Genomic DNA, 21,417 nt, shown 5'->3' with positions numbered 1-21,417 from the left:
GTGTAGAAAACGAAGACCCCCCTGAAAATCACTCGGAAACGGCTGGAAACTGCTTTTAAAGACTCCTAGCCATCGTAAAAAACAACACGGCTCCTGAAGATTTTCAATTATAAAGGATTTCGACCAGGGTGTTCGTTTTCTACACATCTCCCCCGGTGTGTAGAAAACGAAGACCCCCCTCAAAATCACTCGAAAACAGCTGGAAACTGCTTTTAACGACTCCTAGACAACAATGGAGTGTAAAAAACAACACGACTCCAGATTTTCAATTTTAAAGAATTTCGACCAGGGTCTTCGTTTTCTACACATCCCCCCGGTGTGTAGAAAACGAAGATCCCCCTCAAAATCACTCGGAAACGGCTGGAAACTGCTTTTAACGACTCCTAGATACTAAAGGAGTGTAAAAAACAACACGGCCCCTGAAGATAAACCCTACATTTTTTTTCTGGGATGCCTGTCCTTTGGTAAATGTTTGAATAAACAAAGCAACGAATTGAATTTACATAGTATAAACAGGGCCTTTTCAGAAAGAAGACATATCAGATCTTATCATTGGACAAAGGTTTCTGTCCCAACACCAAGGGGGTAGCGATTTGTCTGTCGCAACTGTTTGATAAAAATTCTCCTTAACAATTATAATCCAAAAATATATATGACGATAGTCCCCGTCAATCACTCCAGTGGGTTTTAAAGGGTCACGTCTACGGACTTCGATCCATGTGTTGACTGCATACAGCTCGGAGACTATGACGTTTGCGCCCGGGGGAGGGACTCTCACATGAAACAGACGGGGATGCTCGTCGTCTCGCTTAGGGGTGTAAATTTTGGATCTTGGTCTCGCTTAGGGTGTTCCAGGTAAAGCGCCAATATTTTAAGCCGCCAAGGTCTCGTTTAGGGTTCCGCGAAGAAATACAAAATTACGCTAAGAGAAACAAAAGTAAAATTTTCTCTTTAACTTGTTTTGTTTTTTTGTTTTTTTATCGTATTACCTCAACATTAACTAGTGTTCTATTTTTACGAAGTGCCAAAGAGACAATGCATGAACATGAGTGGTATCTCTTAGGGGTCAAAATTTGCTTAAGCCATGCCCAGATGGTCTCCTTTAGGGATTAAATTTAAAATTTTCGACGAGCATCCGCGTCGGTTTCATATGGGAGAACCCGCCGGGCGTTTGCGTTACCGTTACTAAAGCCAAAAGCTATCGATGTCTCTGACTTACTGCTGTTTGATTTTCAAAAGTTTTTTAACAAAGGGGAAATTGGGGAAGGCGGTTATGGCGCTGTTTTTACAGCAGATTATTACCCACGTGGCAGCGGAAATTCGCCGGAGAAAGTTGTCGTTAAAAAGGCGCTTGGTAAGGACCTGGAAGACAAGAAAAATTTTGTTAAGGAAGCGAGGATTCTTCGAGAGTTGCAGCATCCAAATATTGTCAAGTTTAAGGGAATCTGCACCACACCAGTAGCCCTAATTCTGTAATATGCTTACTTCTACTTCATGCCCTTTGGAATGAACTCAAGAGTGACCTCCCTATCCGGCTTTCTTGCCACACTCAACGACTATGATTGTGCAGACTTTAACGACCCACGTATTTTCTCCGGTACATGCAAAGACATTGCGAATGGTGTGCAGTACCTTCACCACAGAAATGTTGCACACCGGGATTTAAAGCCGGCAAATGTTTTAGTCAGCAACCAACACTATTGCCAGCTGACAAAGGAAGAAATCGGAAAAGTGTGGATCGAGTGCCCCATGTTTTGTAAATTGGCAGACTTCGGTGAAAGTCGGTCGAATGAGATGCAGACAAAGTCAATTCTAAATTCTCAGACTCTCCGCGTAAATCGTGCCACCCCTGTATATCAGACCCCGGAGATTCTGGTTGGCAAGACACGTTTGTCAGTCGCCACTATTGAAGATATGAAGAAGGCTGATGTATGGGTACTGGAAATTAGTCTATTTGTTTTACTGAATCATTCTGTGAAGTACCCATATCACAGGGAAATTGAGCGCGCCATGGTTAAGGGCAAAACGTGTCTTCAACTTCTAGAGGCCATCTTGGCCGACAAAAAGCTTCCTATCTAGCCCCTCAAGTACCAGCACAAACATGCCACTGATTGGTATAACATACAACAAATTTACAAGGACTGTATTGAGTCTAGTCCAGAAAATAGGCCAAATATTGATCAAGTGGTCCAGATGATCAGCCAAGTACCTTCTGCGTCCACTATGGATATCCATTTAAAAGTTAGCCAAGCATCATCATTGGAGGTTTTTTACTGTAACGTAGCCCAACAAGCAACTGATGAAATTAACCTTTTCCTCATTCCTTCCTTTTAGGCGGTTGAATGTTGGAACAATGATCATAGAATCCCTATGTTCGAGAAGAGTCGAGCCACAAGGTACACCGTTTCTGATGTGGCAAGAATATTAATAGGAAGCAAGGCCCCTAAGTGCTCTAAGCAACCCTAAAAGTTCGAGAGAATGTGTCATTCCTCATAGATCTAAAGTGGTTCAGCGAATGGGAAGATAATTTATTAAGGCTGACATGAACGGAGTCTACAATAGATTCCTACGCTGTGGCATTTGGACTTTGAAACTTGAGGATGGCCTATGGTCAGTGGTTTCGCGCAAGAAAACTTCTTTGACTTCGCCTACAATGTTTCATTTAGTAATTAACTCAAAGGTAAATAAGGCCCAACCAGCATTTGTGCGCTCACTTTTTCTTTTGAAAGATGACGAGGGTGGAATCGTGGGCGATGTTTGTCTTTTGCAGTATCACCTTACTTATGGCCAAGAGCAAGTAAAGATTGATGTCCAAACACATGGGAACTGTAGAAAAACAAACCCGAAGCCTTTTCATCCTACGAAAAAAGTTCATTACGCCAACTACAAGAAGGCGTTACAAGCAAACCTTCAAGACGAGTATATGACGACCTCCGTCAAAAGTCAGGTGAAATTTGTGGGTCAGTGTCCCTATGCGACTTACCGCGCGGCAGACATCAAGTTTACGATGCGAAGTCGAAAGCTCGTCAGCAAGGTAATGATGATGTTGATGATCTCTTAAAATATGCTAGCGACAAGGAAGATCTCGCACTACACCATTCAGATTACCCTGAAGATCTGTGGGTTTTTGGGAGATCTTCCACGTGCTCTGAATTAGACAGATTCACAGGTTCTAATATTTTGAGCCACCCTTTTAGTGTCGACCCAACATTCAGTCCGGGAAAGTTTGAAGTAACTCCTGTGGTTTTCAAACACCTTCTCCTCGATTCTAAGCGAACAGGAGGAAATCCGATCTTCCTAGGTCCAACAATGAGCCATCAAAGTAAGTCTGAGGCAACCTATCAGATGTTAGCCACCACGTGCATCAAAAATGCAGTGGTTTAATTAATGCAAAGGCTTTATTACCGATGGAGAAACAGCCCTCCAAAGTGCATTTCAAGAACAGTTGAAGCATTCGCAGAGTCTGCGACGCTTCAGACACTTCGAAAACAATTGCCGGGACAAATTAAGGGATTCAGGCATAAAAAGTGAAAAGGATCCGAGTTACGTTTTGGCGAAGACGTTTGGAGTTCGTGGGAAAGCGGAAGGGTAACATCGATGCAGTAGACGGCAAGGACCTGCGTAAACGTTTGAAATCCGCACAGGATGAAGTGGATGAAAAAGAACGACTGACCCTTGGTAAAAACAAGCAGTACACCTCCCAGTATTGGTCTTACTTGAATGACAATAGAAAGATGATCAGAAAACATATGGTAGACGATGTAAGGAGGAAGGCTGGTCTGATGATAGGGACAACGGCAAACCGCAAAGGTGTTACACCAACTGTTCGGAGTCGATGAACAACCTTATGAAGGCAGCAAAGAACATCTTTACAAAGGAAACAGGTACTACTCATTTAACTAAACTACAATTTATCCGACACGTGTTTGAAGCAATACACGATCATCAAGTTGAAGAGTTTCAGTCCGCAGTGGCTGGAGTAAGCGACGAGTACGTCCTGGCAGACCACAGCAAATATTTACAGGTTCCAGCGGGTTTGTGGTTTGATTGGTCACCCCAAACAAGAAATAAGTATATTGGAAATATCCAAAGGCTGCCCATGGAAGACATATCTCAACAGAAAGATGTCCCCTGGCCAAGTGACAGCATGAGTGAGGATCGCTGCGAATTTAAGGACCTTGAAGTAGACGTTGCTGGCATTCTTTCAGACCACTTCGGTTACTCTGCAGACAACATCCATAGCACTAAAGCGAGAGGTAATAAACTTAGTCAACCACTTAGTCAACCACCCAACAACCATTTAGCCCAAAGCCTAACTGACCTCGAAAGAAAACCTAAAGTTTGAAGTGGCTAGTCAAACTGCTAGGAATGGAAGTGTTCTGGTGACCGTTTACAGTGGTCACGCTTGGTGTGTTTGTGGCAGGTATCGACATGACAACATATGTAAACACTCCATTGCTGTGGCTGCACGTCAATCCATTCTCTCCACACACTTTAATTTCCTCAAGAATAAATCAAAGAAAGGCACGGCGCTCGCAGAGTATGATGTCAACAAGAATACAGCAGGAAAGAAAGAGGCTAGAAATAAAAACTCGTATAGGCCGGAAAAATATTGTCGGAGTGGAGTAGAACCAAGTAGTCAAGCAAGGTAGACATTCACTGAAATCCACCATAGTGAAAATCAATTTTTTTTTATGTTCCTGCCACAAGAAGCCAGGACGTGTAAATCATGCGAAATCGAGTTCTGTCAACCCAAGCAAGTCATCTCATTCAATTTGGTGTTTGCTCACAAAGAACGCTGGTTATATCCTGTTGATGGACCCTGGTCGAAATTCTTTATAATTGAAAATCTAGAGGAGCCGTGTTGTTTTTTACACTCCTTTGATGTCTAGGACTCGTTAGAAGCAGTTTCCAGCCGTTTCCGAGTGATTTTGATGGGGGGTCTTCGTTCTCTACACACCGGGGGGGATGTGTAGGAAACGAAGACCCTGGTCGAAATTTTGTGTAATTGAAGATCTTGTCCTCTTTACACATCTGAGGCCGAGATACCAGTCTCTAGATATTTATGAGTGATTTTGAGGGGGGTCTTCGTTTTTGGGTCTTAGGTCGTCGTTTTCTACACACCTGAAAATAGATGGCTTTAATGTCGGCACAAATAGTGTAACCCTCAACCAAAACGCAAGAGATCAGCAAAAAAAGAGGTAATAAATTTGCAAATTTATTACCTCTTTTTTTTGGCCCGCGAAGAATTAGAAAATATTTGAATTCGCTCTCGCGCGATCCGGCCCTAGCCCGCTAAATATGTTTTTGCTGAGAGTCCTAAGGGGCAAGGAAAAGGAGTTATGAAAAAATTATACAAGACAACATCCAGGGATTCACCACGCCAGCAATCCTACAGGCTGACTTTTTTGCTGATTAACTAGCTGTTTGACTGTTTGTCATCTGAACCGGTTAGAACAGTTAAGGCAGTTGGTTCACTAGAACTAATTTTGTCATTTTGGCCAAATCCAGGCGGTGTGCGCGCATTCAGTTGTGGTAGCATTATTTTCAATATGGCGGTAAAAGAGGTAGAAATGGGTAGAGTTTGACTGAATATTCCGTAAAAGTTAGGTTGTTTCTTTTTCCTTTCACTATAGGCAAATTTAATTTGATATATTCTGAACGTGTAGAAGTATTTTACGCGCGTAGTTGTCACGTATTATATCCTTCTCAAGGACAAACGCACGCACTGTACTTTAGCATGTAATTTGAGACCGGTTTTCGAGCAGGTCAAATTCGTTGTACGTCATAGTTTGAAGCCTTTCAAAGATTTGTATGGCCACTTTGATCCTTCTTCAACAGTTCTGACTAAACGCGCTCAAGCGCGCACCAACGGTACCAATGTTTTAAGCATTTTAAGTGACAGTGTTTGAGCCCCTTTTGTGGAGCGAAAAGGTCCATTGTTGTGTTTAGTGTGTTGCGTTACATAGTGTTGCATAGCGTTACTACTGCAAGCTTGTGGAGTCGTTTAAAGAAGTTGGGTCACTGGGACTGATTACCTTCTTAAAGCAGTTGCCGGCTGTTTGGAACCGATTGCGTCATTCGAGTTACAGGCAACATAGTAATTGGAGTTGGTTGGATCATTTAAGGCAGTTGCATCACTTAAACAGATGGGGCTCTTTTGAGGCAAGTAAGTTATTTGAGCTGGTAGGGTAGTTTAAGGCAGTTCGGTCACTGGACCTAATTTGGTCCTTTATAGCAAGTTAGTTCTCCAAGCTAGTTAGGTCATTTGAGGCAGTTGGGTCATTGAGGCTGACTAGGTCATCTGTGGAAATTCCTTCGTTTGAGCCAGTTGGGCAATAATGGGCATTTGGGTTAAGGCAGTTGTGTCATTGTAATTGATTGGGTCATTTCGAGCAATTATTTCAGCTGGTTGGGTCATTTAAGGCAATTCGATAATGGAAACTGGTTGGGTAATTTCATCACCATCTTTATTCGCCTTATTTCAACAATACAAAGATTTATTTACAGCGATAACACTGAGATAGAAGGCGAGGAGACCCAAAAAGCCAACGGGCTTGAGGGAGAGCCACCTCACTTAAAATAATAAATCAAGTAAAGAAAATTCGCTGCGAATTTGCGGCTTGGCCAATTCAGTGATTATTTCAGTAAAAACTCTTGCCTTTTCATCTTAAAGCTAAGAAAGTTTGACGAACGAGTGACTGAACTAGGGAGAGAGTTCCATTTTCATCTGAAAGCTAAGAAAGTTTGACGAACGAGTAACTGAACTAGAGAGAGAGTTCCAAATTTTAGGACCTTGGTTGAGAATTGTAAATTGCTTGCGATTTGTACGGCACAAACGCGTTCGATAATTACTTCCTGTTCTGTTACCATAGTTGTGAATTTGGCCTTTCGTTACAAAAAGATTGAAAACCAATGGGGGCAATCAGTTATTTTTATAATAAAACATACATTTGGCAATTTCAAACGTATTGACTTGGAAAATATCTAAATTCCTAGCTTGGAGAATAAAGGAGCGGAATGGGCTCGATATTCTGAGTTAGTGATAGCCCGCACAGCTCGCTTTTGCAAATGATAATTTCTGTTAAGTTAGATAAGCATGTGGACGACAAGGCGGAGTTACAATAGACAATATGAGGATAAATCAAGGTGTAGTACAAAGTGAGTTTGGTTGTAGAGGAAAGGAAAAAGCGAGACCTAAATATAATACCTATTGATTTAGCGATTTGTTTATGAACATATCTGATATGGTGTTTCCAGGTGAGATGATCGTCAAAATAGACCCCGAGGAATTTAGTTCTATTACGTTGTGGTAGGGGTTTACCTCCAAAGGAGAGAGAAGTTAAACTTCTTCGGTCTGGGTTTAAACTGAAGTAGTTAGTTTTTATTTGTATTAACTCAAAGCTATTATTTTTTAACCAAACGTCAATATTTTGAAGTTCATCATTTAGTACCGATTCTAAGTAAAGCGTTCATGTTAGGTCCATATCATGTCCAAATAACTAATACACATTGATACTAACTATTATTAAACTCATGTATGATACAAGACATGTCCTATGTAACCTTGTTCTATCAGTTATCTTTGTTCTCCCTTCTTAACCAACATCTACCCTAATTTACCAATGTTCTACTACGTTCACACCCATATAACCCATGTTCTACCACGTTTTAACCACGTTCTACCGCACTAACCCTCATCTACACTAGTTAACCCATGTTCTACCACGATTACCCCCATCTACCATAGGTAATCCATGTTCTACCGCGTTTACCCCCTACTACCCAAGGTAACCCATGTTCTACCACGTTTACCACCATCTAACCTTTTTTAGCCCTGTTCTACAACGTTCACCCTCATCTACCCTCGGTAACCCATGCTCTACCACGTTTACCATCATCTATCCTAGGTAACCCATGTTCTACCACGTTCACCCTCATTTACCCTAGGTAACCCATGTTCTACCACATTTACCCCCATCTACCAAAGGTAACCCATGTTCTACCACGTTTACCCCAATCTACCCTAGATAACCCATGCTCTACAACGTTAACCCTCACCTACCCTAGGTAACCCATGATCTACCACGTTTACCATCATCTACCCTAGGTAACCCATGTTCTGCCACGTTTACCTCCATCCACTCTTATTTATCCATTTTCTACCACGTCCACCCTCATCCACCCTCATCCACCCTAGGTAACCGATGTTCTAGCCCGTTTAGCCCCATCTACCCTTGTTTAGTCATGTTCCACCACGTTCACCCTCAATTAGCCTAGTTAACCCATATTCTATTAATTAGCCTAGGTAACCCATGTTCTACCACGTTCACCCTCATCCACCCTAGGTAACCCATGTTCTACCACGTTTACCCCCATCTGCTCTATGTAACCCATGTTCTACCACGTTCACCCTCATCTACCCTAGGTAACCCATGTTCTACCACATTTACCACCATCTACCCCTGTTTAGCCATGTTCCACCACGTTCACCCTCATCTACCCTAGGTAACCTATGTTCTGCCCCGTCTACCCCCATCTACCCTTGTTAGCCATGGTCTACCACGTTCACCCCCATATACCCTAGTTAACCCATGTTCTACCACCTTTACACAGATCTACCTTTATTTAGTCATATTCTACCACATTCACCCTCGCCTACGCTAGGGAACCCATGTTATATCTCGATTATCTCCATCTAGCCTTGTTTAGCCATGTTCTACCTTTTTCACCCTCATCTATCCTAGTTAACCTATGTTCTACCCCGTCTACCCACATCTACCCTTGTTTAGCCATGATCTACCACGTACACCCTCATCTACCCTACATAACCTATGTTCTACCCCACTTAGCCCCATCTATCTTTGTTTAGCCATGTTCAACCACGTTCACCCTCATCCACCCTAATTAACCCATGTTCAACCCCTTGTTTCCCCATCTACCCTGGTTTAGCCATGTTCTACCACGTTCACCCTCATCCACCCTAGTTAACCCATTTTCTACCCCGTTTAACCCCATCTACCCTTGTTTACCGATGTTCTAACACGTTCACCCTCATCCACCGTTGTTAATCCATATTCTACCCCGTTCACTCCCATCGACTCTTGTTTAGCTATGTTCTAGCACCTTCACCCTCCTCTGCCATAGGTAACCAATTTTCTACCCCCTTTACCCCCATCTACCCTTGTTTAGCCATGTTCTACCATGCTCACCCTCACTACCCTAAGTAACCCATGTTCTACCCCGTTTACCCCCATCTACTTTTGTGTAGCCATGTTCTACCACATGCGCCTTCACCCACCCTAGTTATCCCATGTTCTACCCCGTTTCTCCCAGCTACTCTTGTTTAGCCATGTTCTACCACGTTCAATTTCATCTACCCTAGGTAAGGTCTGTACTGCTCCGTTTACCCCCATCTATCCTCTTTTAGCCATGTTGTTCCATGTTCACCCTCATGTACCCTAGGTAACCCATGTTGTACCACGATTACCCCCATCTATACCCACACGATTATCCATCATTACCCCCACGATTACCCCCATCTACCGCTGTTTAGCCATGTCTACCACGTTCACCCTCATCTTTTCAGGTAACCCATGTTCTACCCCTTCTATCCCCATCTACCCTTGTTTAGCCCTATTCTACCACGTTCATCCTCATCCACCCTAGTTAACCCATGTTCTTCCTCGTTTACCGCTATCTACCCTTGTTTAGCCGCGTTCTACCACCTTCACCCTCTTCTATCCTAGGTAACCTATGTTCTACCCCGTTTACCCCCATCTACTATTGTTTAGCCATGTTCTAACATGTTCACCCTCGTATACCCTAGTTAACCCATGGTCTACCACGTTTACCCCCATCTACCCTTGTTTAGCCATATTCTACCACGCTCACCCTCATCTACCCCAGTTTACCCATGTTCTACCCGGTTTACCTCCATCCACCCTTGTTTCGCCATGTTTTACCACGTTCACCCTCATCTACCCTAGGTAACCCATGGTCTACCACGTTTACCCCCATCTACCCTTGTTTAGCCATATTCTACCACGCTCACCCTCATCTACCCTAGTTAACCCATGTTCTACCCCGTTTGACCCCATCTAACCCTTGTTTAGCCATTTTCTACTACGTTCACTCTCATCTACCCTAGGTAACTCCTGTTCTACACCGTTTACCCCTATCTACCCTTGGTTAGCCATACTCTACCACGTTCACCCTCATCCACCCTAGTTAACACATATTCTACCACGTTTACCCCTATCTACCCTTCTTTAGCCATGTTCTACCACCTTCACCCTGGTCTATCCTAGGTAACCCATGTTCTACCCCATTTACCCCCATCTACCCTTGTTTAGCCATGTTCTACCACGTTCACCCTCATCTACCCTAGATAACCCATGTTCTACCCCGTTTATCCCCATCTACCCTTGTTTAGCCATGTTCTACCATGTTCACCCTCACATACGCTAGTTAACCCATGTTCTACCCCTTTTACTTCCATCCACCCTTGTTTAGCCATGTTTTACCACCTTCACCCTTATCTACCCTAGGTAACCGATGTTCTACCCCGTTTACCCCCATCTACCCTTGTTTAGCCATGTTCTACCACGTTCACCCTCAATTACCCTAGTTGACCCATATTCTCCTCCTTTTACCTCCATCTTCCCTTGTTTAGCCATGTTTTACAATGTTCACCCTCATCTACCGTAGGTAACCCATGTTCTACCCCTTTTACCCCCATCTATTATTGTTTAGCCATATTTTACCACGTTCACCCTCATTTATCCTTGTTAACCCATTTTCTACCCCGTTGACCTCCATCTACCCTTGTTTAGCCATGTTTTACCACGTTCACCCTTAGCTACCTTAGGTAACCCATGTTCTACCCTGTTTACCACGATCTACTCTTGTTTAGCCATGTTCTACCACATTCACCCCCCTCTACCCTAGTTAACCCAGTTATACCCCGTTTACCTCCATCTACCCTTTTTTAGCCATGTTTTACCATGTTCCCCCTACTCTACCCTAGGTAACCCATGTTCTACCACATTTACCCCATCTACTGTTGTATACCCATCTTCTACCATCTTCACCCTCCTCTACCCTAGGTAACCCAAATTCTACCCCATTTATCCCCATCTACCCTTGTTTAGCCATGTTCTACAACGTTCACACTCATCTTCCCTGGGTACCTCATGTTCTACCACGTTTACCTCCATCTACCTTTGTTTAACCATGTTTTACCACGTTCACCCTCATCTACCCTAGGTAACCCATGTTCTACCACGTTTACCCCCATCTACCCTAGTTTAGCCATGTTCTACCACGTTCACCCTCGTCTACCCTACTCCCACCGACGCAGCCCCAAACAGTTTCTTTGGAAACTATCAGCCTTTACCCTAGGTAACGCATGTTCTAACCCGTTTATCCCCATCTACCTTTGTTTAGCGATGTTCTACCACGTTCACCCTCATCTACCCCTGGTGCTCCATGTTCTTACCAGTTTACCCCCCTCTACCCTCGTTTAGCCATGTTCTATCACGTTCATCTTCATCGACCCTGGGTAACCCATGTTCTACGACGTTTACCCCCATCTACCATTTCTTAGCCATGTTCTACCACCTTCACCCTCATCCACCCTAGTTAACCCATGTTCTACCCCGTTTACTCCTATTTACCCTTGTTTAGCTATGTTCTATCACGTTGACCCACATCTACCCTAGGTAACCCATGTTCTACCATCTTTACTCCCATCTACCCTTGTTTAGCCATGTTCTACCACGTTTACCCTCATGCACCCTAGGTAACCCATATTCTACCACGTTTACCCCATCTACCCTTGTTTAGCGTTGTTTTACCACGTTCATTCTCATCTACCCTAGGTGCTCCATGTTCTACCCCGTGTACTCCCATCTACCCTTGTTTAGCCATGTTCTACCACGTTGACCCACATCTACCCTAGGTAACCCATGTTCTACCACGTTTACCCCCATCTACCCTTTTTTAGCCATGTTCTACCACGTTTACCCTCATTCACTCTAGGTAACCCATCTTCTACCCCGTTACCCCCATCTACTATTGTTTCGCCATGTCTACAACGTTCACCCTCAACTACCCTAGGTAACCCATGTTCTACCACGTTTACCCCCATCTACCCTTGTTTAGCGATGTTTACTCTTGTTTAGCCATGTTCTACTACGTTCACACTCATTTTCCCAAGGTAACCCATGTTCTACCACCTTTACTCCCATCTACCCTTGTTTAGCCATGTTCTGCCACGTTTACCCTCATCCACCCTAGGTAACCCATATTCTACCACGTTTACCCCATCTACCCTTGGTTAGCGATGTTTTACCACGTTCATTCTCATCTACCCTAGGTGCTCCATGTTCTACCCCGTTTACCCCCATCTACCCTTGTTTAGCCATGTTCTACCACAAGCACCCTCATCTACCGTAATTAACCCCTGTTCTACCCCGTTTACCGTTTACCTCCATCTACCTTTGTTTAGCCATGTTTTACCTCGTTCACCCCCATCTACCCTAGGTAACCCATGTTCTACCACGTTTACCCCCAGCTACCCTTGTTTAGCTATATTCTACCATGTTCACCCTCATCTACCCTAGATAACCGAAGTTCTACCCCGTTTAACCCCATCTACCCTTATTTAGCCATCTTCTACCACGTCCACTCTCATCTACCCAAGGTTACCCACGTTCCTTTTTCTTTCTCGGTCACCCTCATTGGTTAATGAGGTCACCTCGGTCACCCTCGGTCACCCTCATTGGTTACCATTAGGTAACCCATGTTCTACCACGTTTACCCTCATGTACTCTTGGTTAGCCATGTTCTACCACGTTGACACTCATCTACCCTAGGTAACCCTTGTTCTACCCCGTTTACCCCCCTCTACTGTTGTTTAGCCATGTTCTACCACGTTCACCCTCATCCACCCTAGTTAACCCATTTTCTACCCCGTTTAACCCTATCTACCCTTGTTTAGCGATGCTCTAACACGTTCACCCTCATCCACCGTAGTTAATCCATATTCTACCCCGTTCACTCCCATCGACTCTTGTTTAGCTATGTTCTAGCACCTTCACCCTCCTCTGCCATAGGTAACCAATTTTCTACCCCGTTTACCCCCATCTACCCTTGTTTAGCCATGTTCTACCACGCTCACCCTCATCTACCCTAAGTAACCCATGTTCTACCCCGTTTACCCCCATCTACTTTTGTGTAGCCATGTTCTACCACGTGCACCTTCATCCACCCTAGTTATCCCATGTTCTACCCCGTTTCTCCCAGCTACTCTTGTTTAGCCATGTTCTACCACGTTCAACCTCATCTACCCTTGTTAACGTCTGTACTGCTCCGTTTACCCCCATCTATCCTCTTTTAGCCATGTTGTTCCATGTTCACCCTCATGTACCCTAGGTAACCCATGTTGTGCCACGATTACCTCCATCTACCGCTGTTTAGCCATGTCTACCACGTTCACCCTCATCTTTTCAAGGTAACCCATGTTCTACCCCTTCTATCCCCATCTACCCTTGTTTAGCCCTATTCTACCAAGTTCATCCTCATCCACCCTAGTTAACCCATGTTCTTCCTCGTTTACCGCTATCTACCCTTGTTTAGCCATGTTCTACCACCTTCACCCTCTTCTATCCTAGGTAACCCATGTTCTACCCCGTTTACCTCCATCTACTATTGTTTAGCCATGTTCTAACATGTTCACCCTCATATACCCTAGTTAACCCAGGCTCTACCACGTTTATCCCTTTCTACCCCTGTCTAGTCATATTCTACCACATTCACCCTCTTCGACACCAGGCAACCCATGTTATACCCTGCTCATCCCACTCTACCCCTGTTTAGCCATGTTCTACCACGTTCACCCTCATCTACCCTAGTTAACCCATGTTCTACCCCGTTTACTCCCATCCGCCCTTGTTTAGCCATGTTCTACCACGTTCACCCTCATCCACTCTAGGTAACCCATGTTCTACCACGTTTACCCATATTTACCCTCGTTTAGCCATGTTAAACGGGGTAGAACATGGGTTACCAAGGGTAGATTAGGGTGAAAGTGGTAGAACATTGCTAAACAAGGGTAGATGAGGGTAAACAAGGTAGAACATGTGTTACTTAGGGTAGATGTGGGTGAACGTGATGGAACATGTGTAACCAAGGGTAGATGAGGGTAAACGGGGTAGAACATGGGTTACCGAGGGTAGATGAGAGTGAACGTGGTAGAACATTGCTAAACAAGGGTAGATGGGGTAAACGGGGTAGAACATGTGTTACCTAGGGTAGATGAGGGTGAACGTGGTGGAACATGGCGAAAAAACGGTACATAGGGGTAAACGGGGTAGAAGATGGGTTACATAGAGTAGATGAGGGTGAACGTGGTGGAACATTGCTAAACAAGGGTAGATGGGGTTAAATTGGGTAGAACATGGGTTACCTAGGGTAGATTAGGGTGAAAGTGGTAGAACATTGCTAAACAAGGGTAGATGAAGGTAAACAGGGTACAACATGTGTTCCTTAGGGTAGATGTGGGTGAACGTGGTGGAACATGGGTAAACAAGGGTAGATGAGGGTAAACATGGTAGAACATGGGTTACCTAGGGTAGATGAGGATGAACGTGGTAGAACATGGCTAAAGAAGGGTAGATGGGGTAAACGGGGTAGAACATGTGTTACCTAGGGTAGATGAGGGTGAACGTGGTGGAACATGGGGAAACAAGGGTACATAGGGTTAAATGGGGTAGAACATGAGTTACATAGGGTAGATGAGGGTGAACGTGGTGAAACATGGCTAAACAAGGGGAGATCGGGGTAAACGGGGTAGAACATGGATTACCTAGGGTAGATGAGGGTGAACGTGGTAGAACATGGCTAAAGAATGGTAAATGGGGGAAAACGTGGTAGGACATGGGTTACCTAGGGTAGATGAGGGTGAACGTGGTAAAAGATTGCTAAACAAGGTTATATGGGGGTAAACGGGGTAGAACATGGGTTACCTAGGGTAGATTAGGGTGAAAGTGATAGAATATTACTAAACAAGGGTAGATGAGGATAAACAAGGTAGAACATGCGTTACTTAGGGTAGATGTGGGTGAACGTGGTGGAACATGGGTAACCAAGGGTAGATGAGGGTAAACGGAGTAGAACATGGGTTAACTATTGTAGAGGAGGATGAACGTGGTGAAACAAGACTAAACAAGGGTAAATGGGGGTAAACGGGGTAGAACATGGGTTACCTAGGGTAGATGAGGGTGAACGTGGTAGAACATGGCTAAACAAGGGTAGATGGGGGTGAACGTGGTAGAACATGGGTTAACGAGGGTAGGTAAGGGTGAACTTGGTAGAACATGGCTAAACAAGGGTAGATGAGGGTAAACGTGGTAGAACATGGGTTAACTAGGGTAGATGATGGTGAACGTGATAGAACATGGCTAAACAAGGGTAGATGAGGGTAAACGTGGTAGAACATGGGTTAACTAGGGTAGATGATGGTGAACGTGGTAGAACATGGCTAAAAAGGGTAGATGAGGGTAAACGTGGTAGAACATGGGTTACCTAGGGTAGATGATGGTGAACATGGTAGAATATGGCTAAACAAGGGTAGACGGGGGTAAACGTGGTAGAACATGGGATACCTAGGGTAGATGAGGGTGGACGTGGTAGAACATGCCTAAACAAGGGTAGATGGGGGTAAACGGGGTAGAACATGCGTTACCAAGGGTAGATGAGGGTGAGCGTGGTAGAACATGGCTAAACAAGGGTAGATATGGGTAATCGTGGTAGAACATGGGTTAGTTAGTGTAGAGGAGGGTTAACATGGTAGAACATGGCTAAACAAGGGTAGATCGGGTAAACGGGGTATAACATGGGTTATCTAGGGTAGATGAGGGTGAACGTGGTAGAACATGGCGAAACAAGGGTTGATGGGGTTAAACGGGGTAGAAGATGTGTTACCTAGGGTAGATGAGGGTGAGCGTGGTAGAACATGGCTAAAGAAGTGTAGATGGGCGTAATCGGGGTAGAACATGGGTTACATAGGGTAGATGAGGGTGAGCGTGGTGGAACATGGCTAAACAAGGGTAGATAGGGGTAAACCAGGTAGAACACGTGTTACCTAGGATAGATGAGGGTGAACGGGGTAGAACATGGCTAAACAGGGATAGATGGGGGTAAACGGGGTAGAACATGGGTTATCTAGGGTAGATGAGGGTGAACGTGGTAGAACATGGCGAAACAAGGGTTGATGGGGTTAAACGGGGTAGAAGATGTGTTACCTAGGGTAGATGAGGGTGAGCGTGGTAGAACATGGCTAAAGAAGTGTAGATGGGCGTAATCGGGGTAGAACATGGGTTACATAGGGTAGATGAGGGTGAGCGTGGTGGAACATGGCTAAACAAGGGTAGATAGGGGTAAACCAGGTAGAACACGTGTTACCTAGGATAGATGAGGGTGAACGGGGTAGAACATGGCTAAACAGGGGTAGATGGGGGTAAACGGGGTAGAACATTGGTTATCTAGGGTAGATTAGGGTGAACGTTGTAGAACATGGCTAAACAAGGGTAGATGAGGGTAAACGTGGTAGAACATGGGTTACCTAGTGTAGATGGGGGTAAACGAGGTAGAACATGGGCTACCTAGGGTAGATGAGGGTGAACGTGGTAGAACATAGGTTACTTAGGGTAGATGGGGGTAAACGAGGTAGAACATGGGTTACTTAGGGTAGATGTGGGTGAAGGTGGTGGAACATGGCTAACCAAGGGTAGATGAGAGTGAATGTGGTAGAACAGGGGTTACCTCGGGTAGATGAGGGTGAACGTGGTAGAACATGGCTTACCTAGGGTAGATGAGGGTGAACGTTATAGGACATGGGTTACCTAGGGTAGATGGGGGTTAGTGAGGTAGAATAAAGGTAACTGATAGGACAAGGTTACATATGACATATCGTGCAACATAAATGAACGTAATAATACTTAGTATTAATATGCATTAGTTATTGGGACATGATATGGACCTAACATGAACGCTTTACCGGATTCTAAGCAATTTGGGTTTGAGTGATATTAAAAGTTACTGGTGCCATAAGGGAATAGCAGGGGGTCTGTTAATTTAGAGGCATTAGGGATGCCATTATGTATAAAATAAACGATAATGAACCTAAAATCGAATCTTGAGCCGTGATGGTTTTGATGGTTTACACTGGAGAGCAAGCTTGATTGAATTGGACAAATTGCTGGCGGCAAGAAAAGTAGCTTTTAAACCACTGCAGAGCCACGTCACGGATAGCATAGTACTCCAATTTGGCAAACAAGATTTGACGGTCGAGAGTGTCGAATGTTTTGGAAAGATCTAGGAAAACACTCACCGTTGTTTCGTGCTGGTCGAGTGCAGAAGCAATTTTATTTACCAAACGAATTAGTGCGAGCGATGTCGAGTGCGTTTTCCGAAATCCGAACTGACAGAGGTAAAGTCTATGGCGTTTTTCGGCAACTTCTACTAAACGATTTTATATAACTTTCGAAAAACTTGGAAAAATCAGACAACAAAGAAATAGGTTCGTACTTCACAAAAAAGCAAGGGACCTCTGCTTTGAAGATGGGAATATTTTTAGCGATTCTAAAATTGTCCGGGAAAATGCCTTTTTAGCAGAGATAGATGATAATATCTGAAGTGAATATTTAATGACATGCATTGAGATGCCCCATTTATTTGGGAAGTGTACTTTGCTTAACATTGAAGGCATGGAAAACTTTGTAGCACAATTTACAAATTTTCTCCTTGCAAATCGGTGGTGTACCTTTCGAGATTAAGGGTGTCTTTGTCAGTGATTGTCAAATTGAATTGCCAAGTGCTCACGAAAATCAGAAAAGTGGTGACATGCCTATTGAAGTTAACCCAAATGAGACTAATAAAAAGACTTATAAAGAGAAAGTGTTCTCTTGAAACACCAGAGGAAAAAGAAAAGGGACTGATTGCAAAACGTCAATATGAGAAAAACAAAAAGGCGAATGAAAGTGAAGAATGTAAACAAAAAAGACTTGCAGAACAGCGTTTAAGGAGTAAAAAGAAACGTGCAAAAGAATCTAGGGATGCTAAAAGAAAAGGCTAGCAAGCCAGTGTCACTATCAGAAAGAAAAAGCTGCAAATGAATCTGTAGAATGTAGAGAAAATAGGCTGCCAAAGAAGCAAGGCTACCTGAAAGAGAAGGCTGCAAATGAATCTGTAGAATGTAAAGAAACAGGCTGGCAAAGAAGCGAGAGTACAAGAAAGATAACATTGCAAATGAATCTGCAGAATGTGGAGAAAAAGACTGGGATATATGCAGAAGTATCAGAAAGACAAGATTGCATATGAGTTCACAAAATCCAGGCAAAAAAGGCCATTTAAAGCAAAAGATTCTAAATGTGACCGAGGCAGTTTCTGATGTTGTTATTTGAACAACGAGACAGACTTATAGCCACAATAAAATTTATTTATACAGGAAAGTACAAAAGAAATAATACTGATAAAAAGAAAGGGTGATTGCAAGTTAAAAGAAATAATAAATGACAAATAACAAATCAATAATTTAAAATAATGAAATAAAACAATACAATCGATTGTCATACAATAGCAAGGCACTAACAAGACAATTTTAAAGCATTGCATGACAGAACAGTAATCATTGTGTGATACTTAAACGACTTAATCCTATTAACCAAACATAGAACTATTGAATGGTGGGCTATTCTTAGAATTATACATGAAATGACTGAAAACAAGTCAATACTGATAAAACAATAGCTCAAAACAACATAACATTAGATAAGACTAACTTCAATCACAATTTCATATTTTCCTTTGACTTAAAACTAGGAAGACTGGCAAAATCTCATTCAGTGACAGGACAACATCTGTCATTACTGATGAACTAAACAATGAAGACTGTAGTGAAATATCTGATTTCACCAATGAGCTTTAAGTCAAGTATACAGATAAATGCAATGTTCTGAAAGCTGAATGCAATCTTGACACATTTTGAACATGAATCAACTAATATAAGGATTCAAGCAAAGACTAAACGATTGGATTGAGATAAGTACACATGAACGATATTATTCTTGAACTCAAACTGTAAGACATACAATAATAGGTCAAATGTGACATACCAAATCCTCAGTAAAATAGGTCACTAACTTGAGGTTACATGCACTGGAGTTACTTTTTCTGTGACCAAGAGGTTCTGTGCTTGTAAGTGCTGATCTTGACACTCTGAACTACTGAGTTAAACTAACTGTACTTCTTTTATAAGGAATCGAACAATAGCAGGAAATTCTCTAAAATTTTGGAAGTTAGGATTGGTTATTCTAAAGGAAGTTTATGATGCAAATCCTGTGTGTATGATAATTTGGTTATCATAGGAAATAGTTAGGTGTGATGGTGCGAAAGGAAATTTATGATGCAAATCCTGTGTGTGTGATAATTTGGTTATCATAGGAAATAGTTTCTGAAGATGTGTTACCCAAGCTTTGACTTGAGTGTGAAGTACGAATCACATAACACAACTGCTTCATCTTCGAAGCAGTATCACGCTGGTTTTTTTTATTTTCTGATCGACAAGACCGGCGATCACGTAGCGATCGCCATGTTTACCTCAAAAACGAGTTCATAGCTTTATAAACAAATCTTTACCGTGTAGATAAATGTGTTCATATAATCGAGGTAACCATCGAACCTCTTGTATCGTATCAGTAGTAAAGTTTATTGTCTTTGCTCAGCTCCGAGAGCGTGGAGTCAAGCTTCTCGCGGCTTCATCATTCTCACAGGATACGCGTAACCTCGCTATATTTAAGAAAAATAAGAAACTGCTTGCAGTCTGTATTCCGTTTAACCATTTCATAGGAGTGACGCGAGTATCTTCAATTGAGTGAAAAAGTCACAAACCTATTCTTTACCTCACGAGCGTAACCACAAACCACTCACGAATTGCTCCCTTGGCGCGGAAATTGAAATCGTATCGAGTATACAAAGTTAAAGTGGATTCCTTAAGATCTCCCCAACTCGTTTTGCGTTGGAAACAATTACAAGTACAGGAAGAAGTCTTAAAATCTGCTCCATAAATTTCTGCCATGCTCTCTGAGAAGTTAAAGAATTTCGGGAGCTTTCCTACAAAGAAATAAAAGTGGTAGGTCACCGACTTATTTTTCAGAGAATTTACAATAACTGAAAATTTGAGTGTCTGTTTGACGACCTTACGTCTTGCCATGGTAGCCGATATGACATCACAAGTACCCTTAAAGTATTGCCCAACAATATAGTTGCAAAGATGTTTATAGCTTGCACACACTATTAAAGCTCTTTTCTTGTAACTTTTCATTGTTTCACAAACACTACGGCAACGGAAAACCTTTCCGAGCCTCCCTAAACATCGTTGTTGTCCAACCACACCTGTATTGTTTTTAACAAAGAACGCTTGCGTCCCATGCATTTGCCAACTGCTTGTATTGATGAAATTCAAGCCACACCTCATAGACTTCGTGACCGTCGAGGACCCCAGGTCAGTGGTCAGCGGAGAAGGTTTGCTCCGAATCTCAGCACGAAAATTTCAAAATGTCCTACGAAACAATGGAGAAAATATCCCAAGGAAAATTCCAGCCACTGAAGGTCCCGTTTATGAAACGGTGGGAAGTTGGAACGCCTAATGAGAAAGAAAACTGTCTCAAAACAGCCGAGATATCTTGTCCGTTGGCATGCAGTGTAATCGCTCCAAATGATCCGGACAAGCTCTACGAGGGCCTGGTAACTGCAACAGAGCAACGGAGTTCACACGACATACTTACATTAACAACTGCATACAAAGAATGCACCGACAAAGAATCTAAAAATTCAAATTCTCGGCCTGTATGTTATGAGCCTGAAGAGCTAAGGAAACTTTAAGAGCCTTTCGAGAAGCTAAGGGATCGGCGAATAAAGAAAGCGAGACATCACTATTTTACTGTTTCCATGCTTAAGGAGATCTGTAATTTTTACAAGTTCCCATTTAACTCTACAGATTCCAAAGCTGTTCTAATGTCAAAAATTAAGGAAATGACCCATGAATGCCAGTGCTCAATGGAAGGATAGTTACACCATCAAGCAGTGATGTAATGGACCTTGTCGCTGTGTATAATAGCCACCATTTTGCTAGAACAAAGTATATGTATATATTTAGCGTGGTACACACACACACACACACAAAAAAGCAGTTTACTTGTAAAAAACCTTTTTTTTTATATCTTTACATACTTATAAAGAATTGTAGAGGGTAACTGAAATTAGAAAGAAAAGTGGTCCTGCATAGCAGTCTTTGAAGTCTCTTTTGAGGCAACAGGGAGTCGTGTAGAGGCATGGGGCGAAAGCAACCAAAGA

General features: G+C 43.0%; 1 pseudogene; it reads left to right on the top strand.

Moving 5' to 3' along the window:
• Window positions 1-17,694: 17,694 nt before the first annotated feature.
• LOC148722142 (uncharacterized) lies at window positions 17,695-19,499 on the top strand (annotated as a pseudogene).
• Window positions 19,500-21,417: the final 1,918 nt, after the last annotated feature.

Source organism: Stylophora pistillata, chromosome 10 (assembly GCF_964205215.1).
Source record: "Stylophora pistillata chromosome 10, jaStyPist1.2, whole genome shotgun sequence".
NCBI lineage: Eukaryota > Metazoa > Cnidaria > Anthozoa > Scleractinia > Pocilloporidae > Stylophora > Stylophora pistillata.
This window is presented reverse-complemented; position numbering and strand designations above follow the sequence as displayed.